The following is a 17,350-nucleotide window of genomic DNA, read 5'->3' as shown; positions in this document are numbered from 1 at the left end:
TGAATGCGTATGATCATCTTGCAAGACAAAAATGACAATTATTTTTATTTCCAGCAATACTCATTAATATTTCTACATCTCATCATACATTTGTTAATGGATCCAGACTCTTGAGCTGGATGATCAGCTATGACCATAACTCGGAAACGAGCGTGAAGGGCAAATTGCTTCAATCCAATTTTTATTCCATTATATCTCCTTAGAAACTGTGGTGATAATGTGGTGGAATTAGGAATTCAGTTTGAGAGGGAGGAACTTGGGTCAGAAACAACTGTATGTGTATAAATCAGTAATTACAAAGGAAAGAGAGTGTAGCTGGCTGGAGTGGACTGGGGAGCAGGTTTAGCAGCAAAGGCTGTTAAAGACCACAGGTAGATGTTTAAGAAAATAGTCATGGCTTACAGCAAAGAGGAAATAAAGGTAAGAAAGAAGGATTCTAGGAAGGGGGTACGTAAACCAGGCAAGTTAAGGATAGCAACATTTTTTTTTCCTTTCAATGTGGCAAAGATTGGTGGTAAACGAAAGGACTGGGAAAATTGAGGATAAGCTTGGAAGTAATATTAAGACAGACAGCAAAGCTTCTTCAAAGTACAGTAAACACTCTATTATCAGGCACCTATGCGACCAGAAATATGCCAATTGATCAAATATTCTGGATTATAAGACACAGAGGCAGAAATTCGGCCATTCAGCCCATCGAGTCTGCTCTGCCATTCAATCATGGCTGTTAAGATTCTCATCCCCATTCTCCTGCTTTTTCCCTGTAACCCTATCCCAGTCTTAAATATACTCAATGACCTGGGCTCCACAGTCTTCTGTGGCAGTGAAATCCAGATTCACCACCCTCTGGCTGAAGAACTTTCTCCTTATCTCCGTTCTAAAAGATCTTCTCTTTACTCTAAGGTTAAGCCCCTGGGTCCTAGTCTCTCCTACCAAAGGAAACATCTTCCCAACAACCACTCTGTCCAGGCCATTCAGTATTCTGTATCTTTCAATTAGATCCCCCCCTCATCCTCCTCCATATGTTAACCTTTTCATTCCTGGAACTCTTCTTGTGAGCTTCCCCTGAGGATGCTCCTTCTCCCAGTACATCCTTCCAGAGGTATGAGGCCCAAAACTGCACATTACTTCAAATGTGACCTGACCAGAGCATTATAAAGCTCCAGAAATACATCCCTGATTTTATATTCGAGTCCTCTCAAAATAAATCCCATCACTGCATTTGCTTTCCTAAAGACTGACTCAACCTGCAAGTTTACCTCGAAAGAATCCTGGACCAGAACTCCCAAGTCTTTTTGCACTTCAGACTTCTGAATTTTCTCCTTTAGAACATCAAAGTGCATGATCTCACACTTTTCCACGTTATACTTCATCTTGCCACTACTTTGTCCATAGTCCTAACCTGTCCAAATCCTACTGCAGCCTCCATGCTACCTGTAACGCTACCTATCTTTGTATCATCTGCAAACCTAGCCAGAATGCTCTCAATTCCTTCATCTATATCGTTAATGTATAAAGTGAAAAATTGTGGTCCCAACACCAAGCCTTGTCATTGATTGCCATCTTGAGAAGGACCCTTTTATCCCACTCTCTGCTTACTGCCAGCCAGCCAAGCTTCTATCCATGCTAACACCTTGCCTTTGACACCATGAACCCTTATCTTACTCAGTAGCCTTCTGTGTGGCACCTTTTCAAAGGCCTTCCTGAAGTCCAGATAGATAATATCCATTGGCTCTTCCTGCTCGTTACTTCCTCAAAGAAGTCTAGCAGGTTTGTCAAGCATGACCTCCCCTTGATGAAACCATGCTGACTTCCCCTATTTTACCATAAACTTCCAAGTAATCAGGTATCTCATCCTTCACAATGGATTCTATGGTAGGATTCCAGAATTATCTCAAGGTAAACTTGCAGGTTGAGTTAGTAGTTAGGAAGGCAAATGCAAAGGTGGCATTTATTTTGAGTGACTTGAATATAAAAGCAGAAATGTACTTTTGAAGCTCTATAATGCTCTGGTCAGACCACATTTGGCAGCATGGTGACTCAGTGGTTAGCACTACTGCCTCACAGCACCAGGGTCCCAGGTTCAATTCCACTGTGTGTGTGGAGTTTGCAATTTCTCCCCATTTCCGTGTGGATTTCCTCCAGGTGTTCTGGTTTCTTTCCACAATCCAGAGTTGTTCAGGTCAGGTGAATTGGCCATGGTAAATTGCCCATTGTGTTAGATGCATTAGTCAGAGGGAGATTGGTCTGGGTGGGTTACTCGGAGGGTCATTGTGGACTACTTGGGCCAAAGGGCCTGTTTCCACACTGTAGGAATCTAACCTTACCCACAGCTGAGGTCCATATTAATCAAAGTAAAACACAGTAATAGAAATATAATCGGGGTATACGTATTACTGTTATACTTTATTTACAGCATAAATCATTTAAATAATGTAACTTTGCCTTAACTAAAACTTACTGGCACCGAGCCTTCTAACTTGTATCTTCAAGTGATTGCTTGGACATTGCGGTATTTGAGGAGAAATTGATTCGAAATTTAATCAACTTAATATTTTGCGTTGTCATTCAATTGGACAAGTATATTTATGTTAAGATAAATGAATTTTAAAAACTAATAATTAGACAATAATACAGTAAACTTCAGTATTTGAGGTATGTTTTTGCCAGTTTATCAAAAGTGCCAGTTAAAACAAAGGCTATATATATTTTTAAAAATCCAAAGTGAACCTAGGGTGTTAGAGAATGAGTCTGGGAAAATGAGAAACCAGGAAATGAAATAAATACTTTGCATCAGTCTTCACAGTGGAAGGTACGAATAGCAATCCAGAATTCCTAAGTAAGTATGGGACAAAGGAGGAGAGGAAATGAAAACACTATCACTGGAGGTGGTAGGGAAATTTATGGTTCTGAAGATCAATAAGTCACCTGTGAGAAAGTGTATAAGACTCATGTCCCTGTGCACATGGACGAACCCTCTCCCTCTCCACCCCCTTCCAGAGTCCGGAATTAAGATGACGGAGGTAAATTATACTGTATCTCTGAGCGTTTTGCTTCGATTGAGGTGGGAGTGGGACAACACCTGGACCTGATAAAGTACACGCTAGGATATTAACAGGAGCAACTACAGCAGTTGTAGGTGCAATGGTAGTCATCATCCAGGAATCCTTACATTCTGGAAAAGTTCCATGGATGGAAAAATTGTAAATGTAAAACCTTTATTTAAAAATTGAAAGGAACAAAATAATAGATCACTTTAGACCAGTTAGACTAATATTTTCCCATTGACATATTAAGCTATTATAAAGAATATGATAGTGCAGTTGGAAATTTTAATATCAACATGGCTTCATGAAGGCAAAATCATACCTGCCAAGCAAGATAGATAAAAGGGAAGCAATGGATGTAGTATTTCTGGATTTTCAGAAGGTGGTTGATAGGGTACCTCATTTCATGCTAAGGGTTGGCTAACTAATAGACCTTGGGATAAGGGTGGGAGAGATGCATTTTCAGGATGGCAATTTGTGATTAGTGGAGTGCTACAGGGATCGGTGCTAGGGTAAAAATTATTTTACAGTTTTATATTAATGATTTAGATGAGAAAAGTGAGCGTATAATATCCAATGCAAGTAGAATATAATATAGGGAAATTAGAGGTTTAGCAGGATCAGTAGAGAAACTGAAATATTATTTACATGGAGAAAGACTGCAGAAAGCTACGGAGCAGCTGGATTTGGGGGTCCTCCTCTATGAATTTGAGTTAGCATCTAAATTCAGCAAGTAATAGGGAAAGCAAGTGGAATGTTAGCCTTTAATTGAAGGGGAACGGAGTATAAAAGGACGGTTGTGCTAAAACTATACAAGGCACTAGTCAGATCACAGCTGGATTACTGTGAACAGTTTTGGGCCCTTTTTATTTAAGGAAAGATATGATGGCATTGGAAGCAGACCAGACAAAATTCACTAGGTTGATACCTGGTTAGGAGGAACTGTCATTTGAGAAATTGAGTAGGCTAGGGCCGTACTCTGAATATATATACTGTACTCAGTATGAAAGTGAGAGGTGATCTTCTTGAAATACGCAAAATTCTTAAGACACTTGACAAGATAGTTGCAGAAAGATGTTTTCTTGTGGAAGGGTCTAGGACTACAGGGCATGACATCAGGATAAGGGTTCACACATTTCAGACTGAGGTGAGGAGGAATTTCTTCTGTATGTAGCGTATCTGTGGGATTCTTTACTACAAAGGGCTGTAAGGGAATCCTCACTTAAGTATTAAATGTACGACCCCTTATTTTGAAATGGTGCCTTTTGGTCCTAGACTCTTCCACAAACGAGAACACTTTTTTGATCTTACAAAAGGAAAGTATTTGATGAAACATCTGAAGATAATAAGACCATAAGATAAAGGAATAGCAGTAGGGGACTCTTGTGTAGTGGTAGTGTCTCTGCCTGTGGACTGAGAGACTTGGGTTCAAGTTTCCCCTCCTCCAGAGGTGTGTAATAACATATCTAAGCTGGTTGATTAAAAAAGGAGGTTAAATAAAAATAAATAGGAACATTTGTAGGCCTCTTTGTCATTCAGTAAGATCATAGCTTCATCCACTTTCTTGTGTTTTTCCTATAATTTTGAGCCTAGGACAATACACAGAGGGGATCTTGCAGTGATATCCTGGAACTGAAATGACTGACCTCCAGTGTGACAGTCCTCTCCCTTTTGTGAAAGAAATAACTCCAACTGATAGAAGCACCCTTCCTCTCAGACCTTTACAAAGTGAGCATCAATGGTCAGGTTGCTGTGGAAGTTAATGAGGAACAGATGAAACTTTGGAGGTGGGGCTACACAAGGTGCTAAACACCAGAATCCATTCCTTGGAATGGGACTGGGCTCAATTTGCTGCTTTGGCCTTTATTGACAGCACCACCTCTATTTCAAATGGCAGTATCTTCAGCGTAAAAAGTTAAAGGTTGAGTACATCAACCATGCCTCCTTTCTCCATGGATAGTCCCACTTTTTGGATCCTGCTCATCTTCCCGTCCTTGCTTTACCATCCTTTCCCTGTTTCTATGCCATTGGAAGAATTTTGAAATTCCCTTTTTGGCTAACTGCTAGTATCTACTCATATTTTTTTAAATTTCTTTTTCGACTTCTGGCTCTCCTTATCCAGCCAGTTTATGAGCACACCATTTCTGCTGTTTCCTCTCTTTTTTCAATGTCCATGGAACTCTGGGTTTATATGTCCTACATTACCCCCTGTGGGGTATAGTTTGACTTTTCTTGAGCTATCTCCTGATTTTTTTTCCCTGTTAAGGTTTTCTTGCCCCTTGCATTGGTTTAGTAAAATTACTACTGATTCTATAATGTTCAAGTTACCCTGTTAAAATATTTTGAGGCTTGTGAAAGCAGTCCCAAGAAAATCTTCATCCTGCAGGAGACGCACTTCAAATCTGTGGAGAAAGGAACAGACCTGACTTTTCAGGTACAATATGACTACTTAGATTTCTATGTTTGGAATATGTTTATTAGTGTGTTTCTTAAAAATGTTATTCCATTTAAGTTGAGCTGGAATAGGGCTGGATCTCTGACCAGCTGAATTAATACCAGTATATTATCCTAAAGTGTATTGTTAAGATTGTACCTCCATTTACTTTGAACTTTAATCGAATAAAGAATTATTCTGATATAACAGGTATGCAACATATATAGTTCTAAGATGTTCTGTCTGGTTTGTAGGAATGATACTATTAACATTTTCCAATTTAGAGTTTCTATATGTTGCTTTGTAAAGTGTGTTTGGAAAATGTAATGGCCACTATTGGTGGAGTTCACAGCTAACAGGGAAATTTCACTTAATTATGAGATATGATAACTTGCAGTTCTGAAGAAGGGTAACTGCACTCAACATGCTGCCAGGCTTGAATTTCTCCAGAAATTTCTGTTTTTGTTTGTTTCAGATCTCCAGCATCTGCAGTTCATGGTTTTTATGATAGTTTGCATGCCTGTGCATATACTTGTTCAAACATATCAAATTTTATTGGCATTTAAGATTATGTTACAAGGCAGTATCTATTTGTCTGTTTCCAGAAAAAGCAGATTTGTGTGAACAAATGTTGTGGCAGTCTGCATTCTGCAGGTTCATATCTCAACATTTTGAGGCCAACAATGGAACAAGCTGCCACCTCTTGCTATGCTGAAATCCAATCTCAATTGCAATCCATTTAAGGTTCCTACTGTGATTTGTTGAACTGATTATCTTGAACAGGAAAGAATTTCACATTTCAGTTTATTGAAAGAAAAGTGGGAAAACAAAATTCTTCATGAACCTCCAATATACAGTCTCATCAGCAAGTAGGTCCTTAGCCCTTCAACAATTTAGATTGTGGCTGATTTGAATTGTGTTCTGACCTGTCAGCCCTCTGTCTTTTTCTTCTTTCCTTGCTGAAACTCTAGATGGAACAGTGGGTGTGCACCCCTCTCAATCAAGCTGATTAACAACTTCCTGGGCCTGATATGACCTACATAGACTCTCCTTCAATTTGAGTCCTGACTATGGCTGTATATATTCAAAAACCACAGGAAAGGTACTTTGGCCTGCCACGTCTGCACCAGCATAACTACCACTAAAAGTGTGCTAATCCCAATTTTCCTGCGCTTGTCCCTTATCCTTGAATGTTATGGTATTTGAAGTACTCATCTAAATATTTTTTAAAGTTGTAAGGTTTCCAGCTTCTGCTACCTTCCCAGTGCATTCCAGATCCCCACCACCTGCTGAGTGGAAAAAAGTTATTTTCCTAAATCCCCTCAATCTCCTGCCCCTTACCCTCAAACCATGCTCTCTCATGATTGGCTCCTCAACTGAGGAAAATAGCTGATCTCTCTTCACTCTGTCTGTACCCCTCATAATGTTCTTTATTTCAGTCTTAACCCCTTCCATCGTTTCTAAAGAAAACATCCTGAGTCTGTCTTATCTCTCCTTTTATAGCTCAATTTCTCCATCCCAGGCTGGAAAACCACCTCTGACTGTACAACTAAAAGATTTTTCATTACTGCCAAAATCTCTAAGCTGAATCAAGGTCAAAATGTCTTCTGGACAGGAAATTTTAAAATGTATTTAATATAAAAAGGGTGCTTTTGCAGTTTGGATTAAAGAAATAACTTAGCAATTTTAGTTTGGCAATGTCTCTTGAGTTAACAATATTTTTATTTGCAAGAAGCTAAATGAACACCAAAGGTTTACCATAAAATTATTTACTCTGCTGGTATCATGGTATTTACTTCTGGTTTCAGAATTCCTTCTTTAAAAACAATAAATTTTAAACCTTTGTGTTCCTTTTAATTTATCATCTAAATATTCTTCTGCCATACTGTAATTTAACTGTTTGGATCTGGAAGGCATTTGACTGCATGCCACTAAATGTTACTACACAAAATAAGAGTTAATGGACTAGGGGTAAAGTATTAGCACGGCTAGAGAATTGATTAGTTAATAGGAAGCAGACAATGTTAAGAGATATGTTATCTTTAAGTTGGCAAGATGTGACAAATGGAATGCTACAGGGATCCATGCTGGGGCCTCTTCTATTTACAATTTGTATAAATGACTTAGATGAAGAAACCTAATAAGTAGGTGCCAAATTATCTGTACCTATGGCAGGTAGGGAAGTGGGCACCAGGAGTCTGCAAGGAGTTACCAATGTGTTCAATAAATAGATGAAAATTTGGCAGATAGAATGCAAAGGGTAAAAATGTGAATTTATCCACTTCATTTTTCTGATCTCACTAATATATTACTTAAATTGAGAGAGATTGTACAACTGATAACTTTAGATATCTTTGTGGCCTAGTACATGAAATGACAGAAAGTGATTAGGCATGTAAGGTAAGTGGTTAACCAGGTATAAAAATAGGAATATTTAAAAGGTTTCAAGCAAGTCTAAACTCCAACTAATGCAAACCTAGCCTCTCCAACCTTTCCTCAGATTTCCTATCCATTTCAGCTGTTAGTCCATTGAATGCAGTTGAGGTGTTTTAATGTACTTATGTCCTCCTTTTATTAAGGAACTCAGTACTGCACGCTGTGTCCTAGATGTGGTATCTCAAGTGCCTTGCATAATTGAAGCATAACCTCCCTGCTTCTATTCTATTCCCTTGCAATAAATGATAACATTCTATTAGCTTTCCTAATTATTTGCTGTATCTACATACTAACCTTTTGCAATTGCAAAGGCACTTAGATCCTCTATGTCAGAGCTGTGCAGTTTCTCACATTTAAATAATATGCTTATAAGTCATCCTGCCAAACTGGGCAATTTCACATTTTCCTCATAATGTACTATTTGTCAGACCCTTACCCACTCACTTAAGGAAGCCACAATAAGATAGTTATGTCCTCTACAACTCTCAACTTACTTTCTGACCTTTGTGCCAGAAAAACAATCTCAGCTTCAGTCTTTTGAAGTTATGGAACAGTTATGTACCACTGTGAACAATGTTGTGGTCCTACAGAAACACATTCAAACAAAAATTGATGTCAAACCAAGATGATTTAAATGGTAACTATTTAGTCAAATGATGTGAACTTCGGCATTAAAAGAAAGCTAACAAAGCAGAGAGGTTTAAAGTAAGAATTAGAGTCTGAAGCCCATCCATTGAAGGTCAGCTATCAATGATGGAGAGAAGGGAAGATTGAACACAAGAGTTGGATGATCATTAATTTTTTGTTGTAAGGACGGAAGAAGCTAGTTTTAGAATCAGTGATATCATTGGAAGCTGAAAACTTTAAATATTGGACAAGCTGATTTCAGCCTGCAAATAGTGATCGGAAATGATTAGCTGATGATTTTGAGGCTCTTGAGTCAATATTGACATGTGAATTCTCATTCAATTTAAGATCATGATCATCTGTGATGAGGGAACGTCTCTATTTTCAACTGGTGGAAATTGTAGTTCCTCTGGATGCTGGTCAAAAAGCTTTACAGCTGATGAATGAGTTTAAACAGTGGTGAAGTGTGTGTATAATGTAAAATTATGAAGGGCAATGATCGGGGAGATGGTAGGTAACTTCTGTCCTTGATGGAGAGATCAGTAACCAGAGACTTAAGTTTAAGCTAATGGACTGAACACTCAGAAACTCTTGCAACTTGTAAGTATTTAGATGTGCATTTGCGAGGCCCAAGGCTGTGGCCCATGTGCTGGAGAATGAGATTGAAATAGTTAGGTGGTTATTTTTGACTGGTGGGATATGATGAGCCAAAGGACCTCTTTGTGATGTAGACCTCAGACTCTAATGCTAAATATTGGCCTTTGTGCAGAGATCATGGTGAATGCCTGCTCCCTTAAACAGATGCAAAGAAAATAGAAATGCAACAAAAAATTAAATACATTCTTCCAGTTTACTTAATCTTAAGAATTAAGATGCTCTGCCAAAAGCAGTTTGTTTTTCAGTGACTATTATGGCCTTCTGCAGTGGACCTCTTGGTAAGAAAGTCCATTATACTTTTCCACTGGAATCTACTGGGTGGTACCAGAGAGAAAATAATACTCCTCTAACAACTTGCACTACTTTTTACTTCTGACCAGTAAAGATGTGACAACTGAAAATTTTTCCCCATTCTGATGTATCTCCAGTCTCCTTTGCTCCTCAAATTAAACTTAACAGCTGTAACTGATAAGACATTCAGTGTTACTGTTCTTACTTTTGTAAAGTGGTTATGCCCAATTTATGCTTTGCGTCAATTGGAATATCCAGGATAAGCCATAATAATATAAAGTATTTAAAGCCTAATGGTGTCTGTTCCACTAGAGGTGTGTATGTGTTTCATGTCTGGCAGCTTGACTCATTCCTGCGATGAAGGGCTTACTTTATGAAGAAAGATTGAACAATATTCCATTGCTCGGGAGAATTTAAAATTGAGCTTGTTTGAAAACATTGATTCAACTACTTTGGTGAGAGGATAAGTGTAACAATCATACAAATTGGCAACACTCTGGGACAAATAGCAATATGGTAACTAAGTATGATCCAAGTGAAATCACAGTGAAAGCAATTGAATAATCTGGAGCATCTAATTAATTTCCAGTTTCCTCAGGCTTTCAGATTTTTCCCCAAAAGTGGTCAGTGTTAATTTTTGAGAGAGATTTACATCAAATAGGAAGCAAAGAAACTAGTCAGATTAATTTGAGATTTTTCAAGCTTGTTTGTTTTTAAAAATGATTATATTTCGCACAGTAATAAATCGAAATAGTGGTATCGTGATATAGTGCCATCTGTCCACCCACTCCTCCAACTTGACCATATCTTTTGAGTTCCATGATATCCTCAGTTTATGGTTCCTCCAAGTTTAGTGTCACCTGCAAACTTGAAAATTGTCACCTGCACACCAAGATCCAGATCATTAACATATATCGGGAAAAGTAAGGGTTCCAATACCAATCACTGGAGAACTCCACTACAAACCTTCCCTCAGCCTTAAAAATATCCATTGACCATTACTGTTTTATATCACTCAGCCAATTTTGTATCAATTTTATATCAATTCGTTTTGTATTATCAAATCCAACCTATGGTTACAAAGTTTTGTTGAAGTGTAATAATTTTCTGTTTTAAAAATGCTAAAATATTTTAATTATGTCTAGTTCTGGTGGGTCTTGTTTGAAATACTATGTGCTTATCTAATTTTGAAGTCCATCTATTCTTTTGAAGTACAGTAAGGCTGATGTCTTGATTAAGTTCTCCAGGGTGTAATTGGACCTAGATGACTGCTTTAGCTAATTATCAATGTACGAATGTTTTCATTGTTGTGACATCAAATGCACTGTGTAAAATCACTACTGCTCCAAGATCATCTAGAATCTATTGACACTGGTTGAAAGGTGCATAATGTCTGGGGATTAGATGTCCTAAAGTTAATAGCCTGTGGCCAAAATCACGTTGAACTTAAATGATTGACCAGCTGTTAAACTGAGAGTCATGATGGGAATGCAGCCCCAGAACTTCGATTAGATCCAATGAGATTATCTACTGCAGTTTTAATGACTGAGCAAATCAATTCTAGAAAGGCAAAGTTTGCTACAAATGCAGACATCATAATATCTCTTAATACAGTGCAGGGTAATTTCTGTTGACAATTAGCTTTCAGGGCTGGTATCTGCTTTGGAACTTGTAAAACCATGTGGTGACAACTTTCTGTTCAATATTCATGTTGCAATTTGCACCGATGATCAGCTAAACTTGCCCACTTGACATGATTAGTGTTTAAGTACTCTGTCACTTTTGACAGCATCCTTGAATTGGAGTTTTAAGCACCCTCGTGGTCCCCTGGCAGAGACAGCTGCCCTGTATAACACATTTTTGGGGGATATAACAATCTTTTCTTCTATCTGAGAAAGTGTTTAAAGTATGAACAAGTAGGGAAAGAGTTAAGTTTTGAATTTTAAACAGAAGTTCAGCTAAGCATGACTCATATCAGATAAGAACTTGCAGTAAACAATGAGGTGCTGGAGGCAAGGATAATGGGTTAACAAGGTGGAAAAGCATTCAATATGTAAAGTCAATTAACAAGGTGAAAAGTATTCATTATGTGAATCCAATTATTCATTGTGTAACAGCAAGTAGCTTAATCTTTATATTGACACTCGCTGCTTGTAATGGTCACCCAATCAATATGTATGTTGCTTTATCTGTTATGTTATATTATGTTGCTCCTCCCTGTAAGTGACTACATAATTCCTTAAGAAACTGCTGTTTGAGACAAAACCGCGAACTTATGTCTCTGTGCACATGGATGATTGTTCTCTCTCCCTCTAGGGCCCAGAATAAAGATGAAGGAGGTAAAGCCATACTATGTCTGAGTGTTTTGCTTCGACTGATACGTAGATAGGGAAACGGGACGACATATCTACATGCCCAAGCCAGAAAAATCTCTTTCCTTAATTTGCGTCAGCATGCCTACATTGTTTGAACTTAAATGATTTCTTTATTGATGGCTCTGTTTTTGCATGTAATGCTAAAGATGCATCCTGGACACCAGAGATGGAATTTATTGATTCTGATAACTTATGGTAAATTGTTCCTTGTAAACTGCTATTATCTACAGCTTAGGAAATTAGGTAATAAATCTTGGTGCAGTGGAGTCAGAATAATTTCAAGGTTTAGGTGAAAAATAATTTTTTACTCTCAGGTGTAAGTTGATGGAATCCTTTTGCAAGACAAAAACATTTGCCTCTGATGGAGCTTCAAAGAACTCAAACTGCAATACAGTTCATGATGAGGACATATTGGAGGAAATCTCCCAATGCCCCATCAAAGGTGATCTTTGACTCCCAACTGGTGTGACAAAAGTTGAAGCCATCATGAGACATAGGAAGAATAAAAAAGCTGCAGGAGGACGGGATTCCAACAAAGATTTTCAAACTTGGAGGAGCAGTGCTTATCTGTCATCTCTATCAACTGTTCCTGAAAATCTGGGATGAAGAAGAAATTTTTGCTGATCTCAGGGATGCTTCCATCACCATCTCCAAGAAAAGAAACTCTGTAGACTTTGGGAACTACTGAGACATCTCCCTCCTCTCCATTGCCAGGAAGTTCATTGCCCAAATCAGAGGTAAGTAGCTTCTCCCACTGAGGAAGTCCTTTCGGAAAGTTATTCTGGCTTCTTAACAAACAATGAAACTGTAGACATGATTTTCACACTGCTACTTCAACAGGAATGCCAACAATAACGCCAACCACTCTATTTGGCCATCATTTATCTGACCAAGGTTTCCGACTCAGTTGGAAAAAGCTATGGAAGGCACTGTTAAAGGTCAGCTATCCAGTGAGTTTCTACAACATCTTCTATGTCCTCCAAGACAAGATGTTGATGGCGGCCTTCATCATTGGTAATATGACAACTCTTTGAGGTTGAGTCAAGCAGTGATATCATCACTTCCATTCTTATCTCCATCTTAAGAACAAACTTCTGTAATGCAGACATTGTCTGTCTACAAGACGATGGAAAGCTTTTGAACTTCAAACCTATTAAAATCTTAACAAGAAAACAACACCGACCTCACTTGTGGAACTTCAGTTTGCAGATAACAATGTCATCTCTGTTTTGGAAGAGAATTTTCAAGCCTCGCTTAATGCTTTCGCAGAATCATTCTGAAGAATTGGTTTCAACCTTAAACTCAAATCCTTTACCAACCTATCCCAGGTCAAGTTATGGTTCATTTCTCCATTAAGATTCACTAAGAAATTCTCCCAAACTTGGAACATTTCCCTCACCTGGGAAGCTATTAGATTAGATTAGATTACTTACAGTATGGAAACAGGCCCTTCGGCCCAACAAGTCCGCACCAACCCGCCGAAGCGCAACCCACCCATACCCCTATATATACCCCTTCCTAACACTACGGGCAATTTAACATGGCCAGTTCACCTGACCCGCACATCTTTGGACTGTGGGAGGAAACCAGAGCACCCGGAGGAAACACAGGGAGAACGTGCAAACTCCACACAGTCAGTTGCCTGAGGCGGGAATTGAACCCGGGTCTCTGGCGTTGTGAGGCAACAGTGCTAACCACTGTGCCACCGTGCTGCCCATCTGTGGCTGACATTAATTCAAAGATTTACCATTGCATCCAGTCTGCAAGTGCTGTCTTAAGAAGGACAGTCTTTGACAACTGTGACATCTATACTGGTGCCAAAATCCTTATTTTGGGCAGTTACTCTCTTAGCTATTCTGTCTAGTTGGCGGATTTAGAATAATCTTAAGACCCTTGAAGTACTTTCAATGCCATCTTAGATTCTCCACATCAGTTAGAAGGACAAGCATACAAACATCAGTGCTCTAGAAGCAGCTAATATCACTAGCATTGAGGCAGTGTTCATCCAAAACCAACTCTGTTGGACTCTCCACATGTTTAGGATGCCTGAGTTCTGACTGCCATAGCAAATCAACTTCACCCAGCTCAAGGAAGGCAGACAAACAAGAGAAGGACAAAGGAAATATTTCAAAGATTCCTTGAAGACAACCCTCAAGAAATGCCACATCGACATCAACACTTGGGAATTCACAAAAACTCCTATATGAAGGCGACAGTTTTTCAAGCATGCCTGTTGGCAAGAAGTAGTACAGAAAAGGAACCAGAGAAAGAATGCCAATAATCTCAAGGTCAAAGACCACTTCACCTCCTGGCAACACATACCAAATCCGTGGTCCAGAGATGCAGCTTTGGATCAGACTCCTTAGCCACGTAAGGATCCACAGAACCCATGACCAGTAACAGAATTTCCTAGGTGGACAATCGTACTGTCATTAGCAAGTGATTGATGTTGATTAAGTTTACCAGGCTTTGTTATGAGAATATGGAAGCACTTGGTCCTATGGTTTAATATCCATTCAGAAGTTCCCTGATCAGGGCATCTGTCTTCACTCTCATCTTGATGGGTTGAGGAGTGTGCTGGAAAATACAGAATGTTTTTAATTCTCATGTCTGATAAATTTGTCAAGTTGTTCCATGTAGCATGTTGTTGTTTACGGCTGAGGAAATGAGGTCAGCAATAATTCTTGTTGCTACAGAATGAGAGTGGTTTTTGAGATTAGATGAAGAAGTGGATGCAATATGACATTGAAACTAAGTAAGTATAACAAGATTTAAGTGTCAAGACTGCCATCTTTGGGAAAGAGACCTACAAATTATCAGGTTTTTCCAGAGTTTGGACAATAAAATCACATATCCTTGATTTCATCCTCATCAATATAAGAGTAGCCTTTTCATTCACATGCCGAGAACAGAGGACCCAAGAGGAAAAAAGTAAGACATTGTATTGTTTGTTTAGTTTACTAGCTTTCGTTATTTTGGATATAGTTACCATTCAAGGATGAGGATAGAGGGTGACCGGTGGGAAGTTTCAGGTTGTTCTTCTGGGGCTGAATGGGTGAACGAAACAATTGTTGTCTTGAACTGAACCTCTGCATGAAGCAGGAGCTGTTGGACCCTATTTCAGTCCCAGAGTCTAGAAATAGTGAGATAGCTGAGCCTGAAGTAACTGAGATCATAACAGCCAGTATGTTGGGAGAGAAAGCTGATGCAACAGGCCAAAATGTATTGGGACAAGAGCTCATGTGAAATGTGTTACAAGCGTTATAGCACTTACTGGAGAAGAGTGACATCTACAAATTTTGTTGACCAATGGAGCAGCAAACAGCAGCTGGAGGAACAGAAAAGAAAATCAAAACTTTTTTTTAAAAAAAAGAAAATGGTTGGCTCCAGTTCAAATGGTGAAAGGGGTCAACCAGTCAAGACATGAAACTGAAGCAGCAATGAAGAAAAGAAGAGAAGAAACGTACAATCTGTCTGATTACGTCAGTAAGGAAAAATGCAAAGTGTCAAGGAAATCTGAAATACAGGAAATTCCGAACTGGACGTTTTGTCAAGGGTCAAAAAGGCTAAAACTGAGAATGCAACATCTTCCAAAAACTTGAAGCTGCAGATATTGAGAAAAGCCAAGATTCCATCTTTGCAATCAAAAACTGATAGCCCAAACTGTGTACCATAATTCTCAACACACCTGGACCCAGTAAAGAAAGTCAAACAGTTCCATATCCATAGCCCGAACTCTTTACAAGAAGTATTGAGGTGATATTAGGTGGAAGGAATGGAGTGGCTTCAGGTGCTGTGAGAAAACGGTACTAAAGGGATTCTGGCAGATGCGATAGGCCTGGGGAAGTCTGTCCAGTGCATTGCTATGATAGCCATAATGGTGGATCGAGGAATCCTGAGACCTTTCTTTGTCTGTGGCCCTTTATCTACTCTGGGTATTAGAGTTTGAGATTCACACCAGAAATTACTGGTGTGGCTTTATCATGGAAAGATCATTTACAAAACCTGTGCTAAATTCATAAATGACCAGTTGTCATGACTACTTACAAAATAGCCATGAGGGACAGAGAATGCTTTCAGAATTGTCACTGAAAATACGTTATTGTGGATGAAGGCCACAGAATCAAGAACTTAAATTGTTGTCTTATTCAGGAATTGAAAAGGTTCAACACTGACAACAAGCTGCTGTTGACTGGAACCCTCTCCAGAATAGCCTGGCTAAACTGTGGTTACTGCTCAACTTTCTACTTCCTGATGTATTTGATGACTTGAAAAGTGTTGAATCTTGGTTTGACATTACCAGCACAACAGAAAACATTACAGATATAGTTGCCAGCGAGCAGGAACAAAATATTCTGTACATGCTTCACCAGATCCTGACTCCATTCCTGCTGAGAAGCTTGAAATCTGATGTCACTCTCTGGAAATTCCTCCAAAACAAGAGGTTGTGGTTTAGCTGCTCTCAGTGAGAGACAAGAGTCCATCTATACTACCGTTATCAATAAAACCATCATAATGTTGCTGGGACAAGAACCCAAGCAGACGAAACCCTAGCTAACCCCTACAGGTTGACCGAAACATTGAAGCAGGAAGCTGGTGAATTATACAGAGGATTATGACTATTTGGCGAAGATGATTGCTGTGGTGCAGCAGGATGCCTGTGAGCAGAGGCCTGTGTTGGATGTGTATATCCTACAAAATAAGTACGTTCACCTGAAGGAAGTTCACCTGAAATTGCAGAATCATTGATGCTCCTCCAAAGTATTGTAATCATCCTTACTTCATCGAATACCCACTGGATCCTTACTTCATCGAATACCCACCAAAACGCAGAAGTTTAAGACAGATGAGTTGGTGAAAAACTCAGGAAAATTCCTCATTTTGGAACAAATACTGTCAGCAAGAAGCTTTTTTTTCCTCCAGAATTGGGTTCTCAATTACTAGGGGTCACCGAGTTCTAGGTGAGCGTGGAAAATTTTGAGAGATCTGTTGGAAGTTCTTTACGCAGTGGGTCATTGGTGCTAGGAATGCGTTGACAGCGGAGGTGGTAGTCATTCTAGATGTATCTAAACAGGTACGTGAATGGGCAGGGAGCAGAGGGGTTCAGATCCTTAGAAATTAGGCAAGAGGTTAAGATTATCTGGATTGGCGCAGGATTAGAGGGCTGAAGGGTCTGTACCTGTGTTGTTATTTTCTTTAACAGGCGCTTAGTATTTATGAAATCAAAACGTTTCTAATGTCAATATTTTCAAACATGCCCTATTTTCAGTCAGTTCTAGGTTTTTAGTCCCTCCATCTAAAGTAAAATGTAATTCTTGCATAAATAAGCATTTTTCAAAAGTCAATTGACCTTACAGATAACTGTTTGGTGTATACATGTTATTTACAGTGTAGTTACAATATTGTTACATAGCTGTAGGGCAGTACAAAATGTTCAGTGTTAACTGTAACTTTTTTTTTCTCCGTGAAGTATACAAAGTACA

General features: G+C 39.0%; 1 protein-coding gene and 1 pseudogene across 1 annotated transcript in view; both read left to right on the top strand.

Annotated features, from left to right (window-relative positions):
* LOC132814831 (tyrosine-protein kinase Yes) overlaps nucleotides 1-17,350 on the top strand; it is a 79,196-nt gene that overhangs the window by 4,538 nt on the left and 57,308 nt on the right. The gene's annotated exons all lie outside the window — the stretch shown is intronic.
* LOC132815222 (lymphoid-specific helicase-like) lies at nucleotides 394-16,811 on the top strand (annotated as a pseudogene).

Source organism: Hemiscyllium ocellatum, chromosome 4 (assembly GCF_020745735.1).
Source record: "Hemiscyllium ocellatum isolate sHemOce1 chromosome 4, sHemOce1.pat.X.cur, whole genome shotgun sequence".
NCBI classification, from domain to species: Eukaryota; Metazoa; Chordata; class Chondrichthyes; order Orectolobiformes; family Hemiscylliidae; genus Hemiscyllium; species Hemiscyllium ocellatum.
The sequence above is the reverse complement of the archived record's forward strand: the minus strand, read 5'-3'. Positions and strand labels throughout refer to the sequence as shown.